We start from the raw sequence: 14711 nt of genomic DNA, 5'->3' as shown, positions 1-14711 counted from the left end.
AAGGAATTCAAAAAATAACATTTATAATTTTTTAAAAAGAAAAAATCTAATTTTAGATCATTGCCATGGTTGAGATTATTGAACTCTAGATGTATTTGGCCTAGTGAAGCCCGGCCCAACCTTGATAAGGCCAGGGCCTCTTTGACCTAGTTAAAGTCTGGCCGGGCTCAAATAGACGTTATGGGGACTAAGGCCGGCCTAGGGCCAATACTAGCCCAATCCAAATCCAGCCTATTGCTTGCCCTAGCGGGCCTGTCCCATTTCAAGCACAAATTCTAAGAGAGGAAAACAGGCAATCTCTTGCACCGAGGGAGAGAGGGAACGAGAGCTTCATAGCATGTGACATTATTTATAGAAGGGCATTATTTTGCCATATTAGACCTTGCCCATTGTATTAAAATAAAGGCAATAAGTAAAATGCACCTCAAATATTCACTCGGAAAAGTTGCCTTGCCCTCGGGTCAATAACTCTACAATTGATTGCCTTTGTCTCAAGATGTATATATATGAACAAAAAAGAATTTAGGTTTAAAAATAGTGTATCCCATAAAACATTATTTAAAACATCTATTTTAAAAAAATTCAATTCTTTATAGATTTACTCATTCTACACCATTTTGAAGTTTTAAATTTCAAAATTAGGGGTCAGAATAGATTTTAGAAAATCTAAAAGTTCTTCGGCTTAAGAACTATATTTTTTTAATGAGATTTAGAGATGTGCCTTACTTTGATCATTTAAAATTGACATCTTATACAAAAGGCACCATTCCATTAAGGAAATGTACACAATGAAATCATTTGTTTTTTTGATACAAATAGGTCACAATCATTATTGATCGTTGAATGTAAAATCACGTGGTTGAGAATATGTCATTGATTACATATAAAGTCCAAAATAAAATTTCTCGAATATAGTGACAAATCTTATTCTATTGAATTTTATATCCAATAGCTAAAAATAATTACGACTTCCCTATACCAAAAGTAAATAATTTAATAGTTACAACCCTTAGTCACTATTACATAAGAGGACAATTTTAAGCCCTCCATTGTTGGAGAAAGTTTTCATGGCAACTAAAAAATGTGTTGCATATTAAGCTATTGAATAGGGCATCTCAAAAAAAAAATACTCATTATTATTTTTTTGGGTAAATAAGTGAGTAAGAATGCCTTCTACCCAATTTTCGTTAATAAAAGATCGGAAAAGTTACGTAGTACTATTTTACAACTCTATAATAAGGTAATTGTGTCTGGAGGCATAGAACGTCAAATAGTAACATCCGTAAAAATTGTAGTCTTATTTACAAGAACATCGGTCATCAAATTAACCTCACCATAAACATAACAAATAGAACATGAATGATTTAATATATTCAGATTAAATGGACCATGAACGTCGGCCGCCATAAAAAAAAAATACCCATCAGGGATGAAGTATTTAATATGTTCATATTTGAAAACTAGTCTATGTGGTTCTCCAAAATAAATGAAATAACACAAATAAAGTATTAAATTCCTAGCCTGTCATAAATAATTTGAGAAATTTCCCTTCTCCAGTTTTGGGAAATTTTGTTTTGTCAAGGAGTATATCCCATTTTACTCCTTGGACAGAGATGTGAGGGTGTCAATGTCAAATGAAATATGAGCCAAAAAAAATATTTTATGACAATGGAAATTTAGATTTATTAGTTGGTAAAATGCTGGCCCAATAACAGAACAGTGTTACGTGGTGGGTCCACGTGGAACGTGGCCACATGGCAACTTATCACATCAAACTTTTTGGCTCTTTGTGGGTGGAATCAATCACTATTAATGAGCCGCTAAAAAATAGACTATGTTCACATTAGAAAAAATGAAACATGATTTTAAAAGGTTTTAAATGCAAGACAAATTTCATTATTAAGAGCATGTTTGAACCTAACTTTCATAGAAGTGACAAACAATTGTAAAAAATAGTATTTAAGGTAACTAGGGAACAAGACCATCATTTTCTATTAGGCAAAATAAACTTCTAATCCCATAAAATTAGGAATTTATATTATTCGCACAAAATATATATATATATATATATATATATATATATATATATATATATATATATGTGTGTGTGGGTGCGGTTTGTATAGAGCTTAGGCTCTAAACAATCAAATTAGAGCCTACCTTCAAATAGTATCGAGAAATGCGGTTTCAATATTGAAAATCTTTGTGATAGCTTTAAAATATTTTTTTATATTTATTTATAAAGTTTAAAGCTTCAAAAATAGTATAGATCGACAGATCTATGAAAACTTGAAAATCTTGAAAATTGATAGTAAAAAAATGTGTTACAAAATACGTTAATTTCACAACTTGAAATCTAGTTTTTTCTCATGTCCATGCTTCTTGATGTTGAGATGATCAATTTGAAGATATTTGAACATCAAAACAACCTCTTCTAATGAAATTTTTGAAATAAGTTCAAATTTGATTGTTTAGAGCCTTGGCTCTATATAAACTTTTCCCTATATATAATTAGTGCCAATCTCTTTTGTCTCAATCGTTGTTATATTGCTTTTTCAAAACAATATTTGTATTTTACAATGGGAATTAATATGCATGCAAGTTTCTTCAGGCAAATTTGTCTTTGGGGTGTATGGGGAGTGGAAGATGGGATTGTCTACCAAGATACTATTTATATTTTGTACATATATGTTACAATCATTCATACTCATTAGATGTTAAATTGGATGGCTTGGGATGAGTCATGAGGTCCGAATTGTATTTTTTTTAGAACTCTGTATCTATTGAATGATGCCCTCACAACTATCCATTTATAAAATTTAAGGGACAAGAATGATTGTGACCTTCATATACAAAAGATAAATGATCTCTTTGTAGACAATCTTATAAAAGATTGGTGAACTATCTTGCCAATACAAGTGTATACGGTGAGATTGGGAGAATCCATCATAAGCAATGGAGAGAATCATTATGGATGAGGTTTCCACAAGACCTAGGCTTTATGAAAACGAAATAAAGCATCACGTTAAATTCTCATCCAGAAAGCACTTTAAGCAACAAAAAAACTCCATGATGGCTTTAAAATCAATTTCCAACACTGACAATAAAATTTGAAACTAAAAAAATAGTATAGATCCCGTGGATCTATTAATGCTTATTTTTAGGGAGAAATGGATGATCTAGATAATTTGTTACAAGATACGTCATTTTAAGAGCTTGTAATCCTATTTTTTTTCACAACCATAATGTTCAAACCAAGATGATTGATATAAAGTTTTCTAATGCTTGAATTACAATTTTCGCTGAGTTATGAGGTGAGTCTTTACTTATTTGTTAGTTCTGTAGCTCTATCAAACCGTTTTAGATAAGGAAAACTGTTTCATGCGGTATGGACTGCATTTCTACATTATGCAGTCCAGTGGTATAAAGCATCCATCTTAAAGATGGATGCAAATAGGTGGATCATCTAAAAAAGTTGTAACTAATGGTCCAAATACTTTTTTAATATAATTATTATTTTTAGTTTTCTATTTTGTCTTTTTTTTTTTTTCATGATCTCCATGTTAAATATTATATATTTTTTAAAAATTAAGATCAAATTATATTTAAAAAATATATTTATTGCAGCCCACATTTCTACAATATGCAAGCAGGCCGCATAAAAATCGTGTCCCTTAGATAAACAATGGTAGGGAGAGAATCTATCATAAGCAATGAGTATAGTGAATAAATATTTCACTCACATCCAAATTTCCAATCAAACACTCTTTCGAGATATTTGCTTGTGGTCGTTGTGTGTGAGTGTGTGCGAGAGAGAGAGTGATTGATTGAGGGGTGAGTGTATGAGTTTGTGACACTAGTTCTATTCCATTCTTCAAAAAATGGTAAAAAAATAAGTTCATTGATAATGTTGCTCATTCATGATAGAACGAAACATAATTAATCTGGCTTATCCGTTAATAAATCTTGCCTATTCATGATAAATCATTCCCATTTTGAATGGAGAGAGAGACCCCAAGTTGATTGGTGCAAGTGCCAAATCTCACATATCTTTTTTTTTTTTTTTTTGACATATTAACAATGAGTATGGAGCATAGGACGTCATGTCGAGGCATTTTTTTTTTTTTAACGAATGTTATCTATTTTATTGATGGGAGTGAACCCAGTTACCTAACTTCTTAAACACACTCATTGCTCTTGCTTTGCATGTCTCTTTCAGGTGAATTCCTAAAGAAAAGATTCTTATGGAAAAAATGTACTAAAAGATCATTTTCTTTCAAGCTGGATTGCTTGATTTAGAGAACCAATTTAAATAGGGATTGTCTACAAAGAGACCATTTATCTTTTGTACATAGAGGTTACAATAACTCTTAGTCATTAGATGTCAAATTAGAAGGCTTGGGGTGAGTAATGAAGTCGGATAAATTTTTTTGGAACTTTGTGTCTGTTCAATGACACTCTTATAACTACCCATTTTTAAATTTAAAGGACAATCATTCTTGTGACCTCCATGTACAAAAGATAAATAGACTCTTTATAGACAATCCGAGCAATGATCCAATGCAACAGTTGTATCATAGTATAATGCAACTACACTTCTAGAAAACTATGTTTGTGGTATTTGTACGAACCCAAATTTTGTACACACACTCTTCATCTCAATAATCAACCCCCTTCCAAAAAAAAAAAGTTCAATTTGAACCTTAGATATGATCAAAATGAATCCCCTCCAAAAACGAATCTAGACCATTCATTTTGTGAATTTCAAGATCTTAGCCTTTACAAATTCGAAATCATTTTTATTTTTATTTTTATTTTTTAACGTTGTTCATCTAATGATAATAAAGCCATCCAAAAAAATTGGAAATAAAAAAATCCTTCTAAGGCCTAAATCTAAGCATCTCACTAAAATGAACGGTCTATGTTAATTGGACTAAAAAAATACTTTCTAGGCTGCGTTTTCAATTTTTTCCTTTTTTTTTTTGTAATTGTTCATTAGAATGAAAAGAGTGCATATTTCAAAATTTGGATCAAACAAATGGCCATAAGATGGTTTTTTAAGGTTGTTGCATCATATTACTATGCAACCGTTGCATGAAATCATTGATCGACAATCCCATTTAAAAAATTCTAAAATTTAAATATTAATTGTATAGGGTGTCAACCTTAAACAATCTAAGTAATTGCACCTCCTAAACTCATTGAAAGATGCAATTTTGGTTCGAAAGTTTCAATGATTACTACTTCACATCTAATAATGAAATTTAAAACTAAAAAATGGTATAGATCAAGTAGATCTACGAACATATAAGCTTGAGAATAGATGGTCACTATAATGTATTACAAGAAATACTATTTTGAAGATTTTTAATTTTTAATTTTTTTCACATCTCTACATCTTGAGATTGAGATGATTAATTAAAAGACTTTTCAGCATGTGAACAACATTTTTTGATGGATTTTTGAAGTGTGCCTTGGTCCTACAGTATAAAGTTGAAACGTCCTTTTGTCCTACAGTATAAGGTTCCATCCTTGTATGGACTTTTTCCATACTTATAACAAATCTTAAAATACTAAACTCTCTTTTCCAAACTTGCTAACCTTATATTATACTTATAATGCAGACTTCTAAATTTTGCTAGAAGATATAGTCCTGGTGTTAACAACCTTACAATGGTTTGAAAATCCATATTCAACTTTAATTATAGAATTTAAATTTCTAAAAAATGGTGTAGATCATGTAGATCTGTAAACAATTGAAAACCATAAAAATAGATGGTCTAGATAACGTGTTACAAGATGCATCGTTTTTTAAAATTGAAATTATCCATACATCTCGATGTCAGGATGATCAATTAAAAGTCTTTCTAACTTCAGAATGCTCTTTTCTACTGGATTTTGAGGCGATGAAGAAAACTTCACAGAGAGAAATTAACTTTTTCTGAAAAATAATTGTGCCCACACACCCAATTGTGGTAGTGCTTTCATTGTATATATAATGGTAATAAAATAGTGTAATCTACACTTTTCTATCTTGATACATTCTCCTCTGAAAAGGAAAGAGAAATATACACTTTCCTATCTTGTTACTATTTTCTAGAGCAATATACACTTCCCTTTCTTGTTACAATTTTCTATTACTCCACCTCAAACTAGCCTAGGGAGGTATCTGAAGCTAAAGTTTGAAGCAAAGATCTCGAAAAATATCTCGTAGCAAAATCTTGGTGAAGATATCACCTCCTTGATTGTGAGAGGAAACAAAACAAGCGATTGGTAATCCAAGAGCAATATTTTTCACACACAAAATGATAATCTAACTTAAAGTGCTTTGTCCATGTATAAAAATAAAAATAACTATCATGTAAAGAGCATTAATATTGTCACAAAAATTTGTTGGTGGCGGAAGAAGTGGTAACCCTATTTTCGAAGAATAAAAGAAAACCATATCAATTCTGCAGCAGTGGATGTCATAGATCGATATTCCGCTTCAGCACTGGAATGAGCCACAATCGATTATTTTTTAGCACTCCAAAATATGCAGTTGGAACCAAGATACGTGCAGAAACCAGTGGTAGAACGATAAGTGGTGGGACATCCAACCCAGTCTGCATCAGAGAATGCATATAATTCAAAGGAACTAGCAGATAAGATTCTTTTACTAGATGATTGTGTAACTTGAAATAACGAAGAATATGTTTAATTGCCTAAAAATGTGCAATAATAGGGGCATGCATAAATTGACATATTGTATTAATACTATGGGAAAAGTCTGACCATGTTATGGGAATGTATTGGAGTGCACCAACAATGCTCCAATAAAGAGATGAATAAGGAAATGGATAAGAATTCCCATGTATATTATTTTTCATTGAAATTGGTATTGATATAGGTTTGACACCATGCACTTTAGTACGATCAAGAGGGCCTCAAGCATATTTTTTTTGTGATAGAAAAATCCCACCTGAAAAATAATATACCTCTATGCCAAGAAAGTAGTGAAGATGTGCAAAATCATTTAGATATTTTTTTGAATTTTTATTTTTAAAATACCAGCCAATCATCAAAACAGCCCGAAACCGGAACCGGCAAGAGACCGGTTCCGATCTATCCGGGTGGTTACTAGTTAGATCGGGGCGGTTTTTCAAACAATGACTAATGCAAATCTTTTTGGACAGTTTCTTTATAGGCAGTGGGTACCATCACTGATGCGCAAAATAACAGATGACAACCACAACAATTTGTTGCTGCAAATATCAGCAAGCTATGCGTGAGAGAACCCTTCTAGAGAGAGAAACTAGGCATATTTCGTAGAAAAAATATTTTTTTAAAAAATAGATCAATACTCTAATATCATGTTGAAGAAATTTAAGAAGAAGAGGCAAGAAGATAAGAATAAAAAAATACATTGACTTTATGTGGGGTGCAGTCTCTTGGACCTACATCCACAAAAGGGTTGTTCAGTCATGCCATTATTTAATTTATCTAGTATTAAATAGAACTTATAAGATATCAAGAAAATGAAAAATGATTCTCCAAATATCTCTTGAATATGCCACCAACTTTTACTTACCAAAAAATATGAGATATAAATAACTACATCATTCATATACCATATCGAGTATTATTTCAACATTTAGCAAACCATTTTAGCTAAACAATAGTAGGATGGTAGGGAGAGAATCCATCACAAGCAATGAGCTTTATTGTTTGGCACAATAGTGAATAAATTGTGGTGATTGGTTGTGTGTGTGAGAGAGAGAAACAATGATTGATTGAAGGGTGAGTGTAAAGAGTTATCATCAATAAATCTTGTTCATTGATGATATATTTAAACATAGTAAATCTTGTTCATCCGTTAGTACATATTGCCTATTCATGATAAATGCAGAGATAACCATGAGGTTGATGAGTACAAGTGCCATGTACCACATACTTACTTTCTTTTCTTTTACTTTGTTTTATTTATTTATTTATTGATTTGGACATATTAACGGTGGAAATAGAGTGTGGGACTTCATGTCAGAGGCATTAGCTCCCACGACCGATTTTTGCCGTAACCCTATTCCCCCACTTACCAAGCTTCTAAACCACACTCAATGCTCTCGCTTTTGATGTCTCTTATGAAAAAATATACAATAAATAAGATCATATTTTTTTTTTGGTTGGAACGCTTGATCCGGCGAGCTAATAAAGAAGAGATTGTCTACGAAAGAAATCATTTATCTTTTATATATAGAGGTCACAATAATGATTATCTTTTAAATTTTAAAATGAGTGGTTGTAAGAGTGTCAAAATAATCTTTTAGGATGTATTGGTCTTGATCGGTATTGGAAAAACCGGGCAGTTCAAATTCTAGCCGCCCAATTAGATCGGAACAGCCCACTGGTCAGTTTCGGATTCAGAAAGTTTTGGTAAACCGATTGGGTATTTTAAAAAATTTCAAAAAAACATTATATAAAATCCCAAAAAATAAAGGATTTTGTGTGTAATGTATTTTTTAATGTTTTTCATCATTTTGGAAAATATTGAAAATTGTTTTGGCCACTAATGCTTATTTTTATATTTTTTAAAAAAATTTCAAAAATATCTCTGATACAAATAGATTTTTTAAAATCCATCTCTTCATTAATTTTCAACTTCATTTGGATTTGATTTGTTTTAATCATGCTTTAGATATATTTTTTATATTTTATTAAATATTTTGTATTTTTATTTTTTTAACACTTTTTTGACCTCTCAAAACTTGCTCAGTTAGGTCGGTTGAACTAGCTGATTTACTAGTTAGGCCAATTGATCCACTTTCTGCCCAATATCCGATTAATTGATTCGGTTCGATTTTTCCTACACTGAACTCAATCTCTATTTCGAGGGGAACTCTAGACCGGTCCCGCACCGGTTCTAGTACCAACTCCAACAAGGAAACTAAAATACTATTCCCACCCATGTTTTGGGTGGCAGCTTCAAAAACACACTAAAGCAAATGTTTACTCTCATGTGATTGGGTGAGGTTTTATGCTACGTGTCCGATACGCATTGGTGCAATGCACCTATAAAGGGGTCGAACAAATCGTGAACCAAAGGAGCCAGGCATTTCGTCTCGTAATTCAGAAAGAGTAATAATTTTTCAATGTACTTTCCTCTTACAGAGTGAGTCTCAACCTTCATTCTCCTGTCTGCAAAATATTCAATCAAAAGAACCTGAAAATAACTGGAATTTTGGCTTGAATTTCAGTGAAATATCCGTGGATTTCGGTAATTTAGTATTGCAATATCTGCAGACGAAAAGGTGCGTATAAGTACTCTGCATCTTTGTATTCTTCAGTATAATTGCGATGGATTTCGGCGAAATTAGTATTTATAGTTTGAAAAATCATTGCAATCTGAGATTGGGCTTGAAATTTCAGTGAAATTTTGGCAGAGAATTACTAGGGACCTTTACAGACAGAATCTCCATACTCCACAGTGAGAGGAACTTCTATGAGTAACACGATTTCTGCAAATTTCTTTTCACTGAAATTTTGGCGAAACTTTTGTCGTTGCATAGATCGTTTCATTGTTGCTTGAATTTTCGAGGAATTTCGGCTAATTTGGCTGATTTTCTTTGTAGTTAGAATAAATCACTAATTAAAGCACAGTGTTAATCCATCTATACATTTCCATTATTTACAACTTAATTTTGGAGATTTTTCCCGGAATGCTTTATTGAAAATACATCATAACCTGAATTTCGGCTTGAATTTATCCAAACTTCGGCGATATTTCCGAGATCTGTGCTTTTCCTCTAAATTTTGATGGTTTCTTTCCTAATTTTATTGAATTTAGTTTGAAATAACGTTGGAAAATATAGAGAATGGCCTTAAAAAAAAAAAAGCGAAATGAATTGAAATCTCCCAAAATTTGGAAGAAAGTTGTTGAATTTTTTTTTATGAAACTTTAGTTTTCCCGCGTTATTAAATTTTTTATTCCACTTTCATTTCTGCAACTTTATTTTTATTTCATTCTCAAATTAAATCTCTATATTAATTTTTATCTGTTTTTCCTTTGTTTTGGCACCTCAAATTTTTCCTTATTTTTTTGTTTGTTTTCCATTCTATGGATTTTTCTGATGATTCATTTTCATTCCCCTTTTTATTATTTTTATATGAGAAAATAAACTGGAAAATATTGAGTTTATGAGAATTTTTTCCTGAGATTTGGTCTGAACTCTGAAGTGTTAATACTTTTTTCTTTTTATTTGCCTTTCTTTTTTTATAAGAGATACTTAGAGAAGACAAAAAATTTAGGTCCTCCCTTTATCTTCATTTTCATTATTTTTCCCCAATTTTTTATTTTCCTCTTCTGTTATTTTCGAGCTTTGTGCTCATTTATTCCATTGCATTTCCCTTTTTACGTTTTTTTTATTTTTAGAGTCGAACATTTTCATTTCATTTTCTCAATTTTTATAGTAATCAACTAAACTTTCCTTTCAATTTTTGTATTAATCAACCAAAATTTCCTTTGCTAAATAAGAAAAAAAGAATCAGTTTATTTTCGCTCTTTATTGCCATAAGTTAGGAAATTATTGGCAAAATGACAAAAACAGATGAACCAAATCAAATGGCGTCGCCCGGACTCGAACCGGAGACCTTCAGTGTGTTAGACTGACGTGATAACCAACTACACCACGACACCACAGACGCTTTGCCATGCCTCTGATAAAATCTTGTCATTATTGTTCCATTTTTATTTGAGAAAAGTCAAAAAGGGATTCCAACTTCATTTGATGCCATTCAATTTGTTTTTTTTTTGTTTTCTTTTTCGACCTGGATATTCATTAAAGAACACCTCAAAGTTAAACTATTTAGGGTGCCGTCAAATTAGAGCCTACCTTCGAATAGTTTGAGAAATGTAGTTTCAATATTGGAAATCACTGTGATAGCCTTAAAATATATTTTCATATTTATTTATAAATTTTAAGGATTAAAAAATAGTGTAGATCAATAGATCTATGAAAATCTTGAAAATTAACGATAAAAAAATGTGTTACAAAATACACTATTTTCAAAACTTGAAGTTCATTTTTTTTCTCATGTTCATGTATCTTGATGTCGAGATATCAATTTGAAGATATTTGAGCATCAAAACAACCTCTGGTAAAAACTTTTATGTCGGCTCAAATTTGATTGTTTAGAGCCTCAGCTTTATATAAACTTTTCCCAAGTATTTAACGCTTTGTAATTTGATAAATTTCAAAACCCATTTGATTGAAAGTTGACTTGAAGTAGTGATGGGACATTTGAAAAAAAAAAGAAAAAGAAAAAATAACATGGGTATGATGTTAAATAGTTCATAGCATTGATGTTAAATAGGGATCGATTTATCATTCTATGCGATTTGGTTTGGTTTTTTTTTTTTTTTCATTTTTTGCTATTGAATTTGGTTTCAATTTTCATTTTTGTTTAGGACGTCCGGTCAAGCTTTCTACATCTCCCAGGTTTCCCATTTATGTTTCTACAGCATAGAGGATACTCTACTTTCCATTGATATTTTCACTTGTTAGAGGTATGAATATTTTCTCTCTCTCTCTCTCTCTCTCTCTCTAGATTCTCCCGTATTGCATTGGTATAAGTTTTAAAAACATTGCCATATAAGATGCATTAAATTTTCATTAAATTGAAATAATTTTCTCCACATGTGAAATTAAATTATAGAATTTCACTGATAATGGTTAGGAGCCAGCCAAGTGAACAAAGTAAATTTAAGATTCAAAAAATCATGAAAGCACAATTTAGTGGGTTAATGTGGTCTAGATAGGATTTTTCATTCTAAATTTTGTGAGGGCTAGAGGAGATAAATTTGGCATTTTGATTTGGTTCTAAAAGGCCAATAACTTTTGCTGAAATTTGTGTGTGTTGGGTTCACAATTCACCAAAATTCAACTGACCGAAGTTTGGATCCACCGATCGCTTGGACCCATGAGTAATGACTTTCACTCGGTTTGTTACAATTTATGAAAATACACATCAATGGCATGGATCATCCACCTCACTTCAATCTAGATAGTTCTAAGTCAATTCGAATCGGAGAACTTCAGTGTGTTAAATCGACAAAAGGTTTTTTTAAAAAAACTGATCAGTCATCTGGATCAGCCACCTTAAAAATGGTGTCAAATTGGTGGATCGACGATCTAGATTGTAGAATCATCCACCTCACTTCAATCTAGATAGTTCTAAGTCAGTTTGAATCGGAGAACTTCAGTGTGTTAGATCGACAAAAGGTTTTTTTATACTGATCAGTCATCTGGATCAGCCACCTTAAAAATGGTGTCAAATTGGTGGATCGACGATCTAGATTGTAGAATCAGCCGGTTTCGACTTAAAGAAATTTTTTTAAAATACACTATAATTTATCAAAAATCTAGTTTTCTAAAATAGTGGCACTTGCATTATGGTTTTTTATTATTGTATAAAAAATATGTAAATAACATATCTCATGTTAAATATTTGTTGTTTATTAAATTTATTTTATAATCAAAATAAAATTTAGAATGCAACATGACCATAAAATGAATCTCTTTAACTCAATTTATTTATTTTATTATTATATTAATTTAAAAATTTTGATTTTTGAAAGAAGCTATATAGAACAAATTTAATGGAATAGGTCGTTAATAAAGAGAGAAAGAATTTTAATAGAATTATTTGTTTGTGGTACTTAGTAGAGAGACAGAGAGGAAAAGATAGAACTTTAGTGGAATTGATTTTTGTAAAATTATTAATAAACCAAACTTTGCAAAGAGATGGTAATTGAAATTTAGTTTTGGAAGTACTAATAATGCAGCTAGTTGTTGATAAACCTACTCTAAAACCCAAGGAGAGAGAGATTTAATTGAAAAAGCATAGTCTTTGTTGTTTTAAATACTCCATAATTACTGAACTAGGCTCCAACAATAATACGTTTACTCTTTTGTTTTGCTTATATTAGTAGATGTCAAGAGATTGTATGTTATAAATTCATTCATTTCGTTGGGTAAAAATTCCTATTAAAGAAAGTTTTTAGGATTCTAAACTTTGAGAAAGTAGCCGCATCCACCCACAGTAGGTCAACTACAAAATTAAATAAAATAGAATAAAATTTTAAATTATTTATATTTTTATTTCTAAATAAATTATGGACTAAGATACCATCTCATTTTTGTAGAGACAAATCAAAATAAATCAAAGTCCATGTTTTTTTCTAAAATTATTCTGGTATTTCATAAGATCTAAAAGGTATGTACAGCGGGAACAAGTGTACAATATGCGCTTTATATTTACTAGTATTTTAGAACGTGGATCGATAAGGCAAATCGTTCACTCATAGATCTGCATCGGATCACTCGATCAACAAACTAGATCAGTTTTGGATGAGTCCAAATTGGTAATTCAAAAAATCCAAAAAAATAAATATTAAAGTGGAGATTTATGGTGTTGGACTTTTATTACGCCTAAAGATACATGAGACAAGTTTAACAAGTCAAAAAAGTAAGGGGTTTTTAGGGGGAACTGATTTGGGACCTATATAATCCCATAACCAATTCAATCCTAATCGACTCCCATCTGAATCGGCAATCGAAGTAAATAATCATGGGGTTTTAAACACTAGTATATAAATGAATAAGTTCAAAGCATAAGCAGTTAAGGTGGAATGTGTCACAACGTGATGTCTTGAATTCATTCCTACTATAAATAAAAGATCATGTATTAATTTTTTTTAAAAAAATTTAATATATAACAATAAGAGCAAAGATCCTATGAAACTATCCCACACCCATGTGTGTATAAAATTAAAGTAATTTATAAATCTTCTTGAGACACTATATAAGTGACACGTGTTGACTGAACCTAGGACCGTGATTTGGAGTAAGTGGGACATTTTAATTGTTTGAGTTTATAAAACCGCGGCCCTACAAAATAGATTCCTTTAAATAAAAAATCCTAAACTATAAGAACTTTAGAAGCATATCCACCAAGTTATCATTAAGAAAATGGCATTAAGAAAATGCCAAAATCTGGCTACACTTTCCTATTATTTTAAGAGTGCATATTGTAGAGAGACAAGGCTATAAATAATCAAAGTAAAGCATACCTTTACATAGTGTTGAGAAATGTGGTTTCAATATTGGAAATTTTTTTGATAGCTTTAAAATATATTTTTATTTCTCATTATCAAATTTAAAGCTTTAAAAAAAAAAAACATAGATCAAGCAGATCTAAAAAAACTTGAAGATCATGAAAATTGATGATCCAAAAATGCATTACAACATGCATTATTTCCAAAACTTGAAATCCATTTTTTTTTCTCATGTCCATACATCTTGATATCGAGATGACCAATTTAAAGTTTTTTGGATATCAAAACAACTTCTTTTAGTAAAAATTTTGAGGTGGACTTGTTTAGAGCCTCGACTCCGTGTGAACTTTTTTCCTTATTTTGAATAGAATCTCCAATACATTATAAAAAAATGTAAATTATGATAATGGAATGGGCGTAAATAATTAAAAAAAACAAGTTATCGTAGAGGTCTCCCATTGGTCCACGTGCAAGTTATAACTGAGAAAATGGGCCAAATCCGACTGAGAAAATGCCAAAATCTAGCTACAATTTTCTATTATTTTAATACACTCTTCAATACATTATAAAAATGTAAATCGTGATAATGGAATGACGTAAAATGATTAAAAAAAAAGCA

The 14711-nt window shown here is 30.9% G+C and overlaps 1 protein-coding gene and 1 non-coding gene across 15 annotated transcripts in view; one reads left to right on the top strand and one right to left on the bottom strand.

Moving 5' to 3' along the window:
* The first annotated feature begins 9080 nt into the window (after positions 1-9080).
* LOC18432021 (DNAse I-like superfamily protein) overlaps positions 9081-14711 on the top strand; it is a 28672-nt gene continuing 23041 nt past the window's right edge. For all 14 annotated transcript variants that reach the window (XR_016056421.1, XR_016056420.1, XR_016056419.1 and 11 more), the window contains exons 1-3: positions 9081-9148; positions 9234-9287; positions 11444-11542. The gene's annotated coding sequence lies outside the window, so the exon portion shown is untranslated. The remainder of the gene's footprint in view (positions 9149-9233; positions 9288-11443; positions 11543-14711) is intronic.
* TRNAV-AAC (transfer RNA valine (anticodon AAC)) lies at positions 10599-10672 on the bottom strand. Its single transcript has one exon. It is a non-coding gene; the product is annotated as a tRNA-Val (tRNA).

Source organism: Amborella trichopoda, chromosome 5 (assembly GCF_054954075.1).
Source record: "Amborella trichopoda isolate Santa Cruz 75 chromosome 5, AtrichopodaSantaCruz75HAP2 v2.0, whole genome shotgun sequence".
NCBI classification, from domain to species: domain Eukaryota; kingdom Viridiplantae; phylum Streptophyta; class Magnoliopsida; order Amborellales; family Amborellaceae; genus Amborella; species Amborella trichopoda.
Note: the sequence above shows the minus strand (reverse complement) of the source record. Positions and strands in the feature narration are given on the sequence as shown.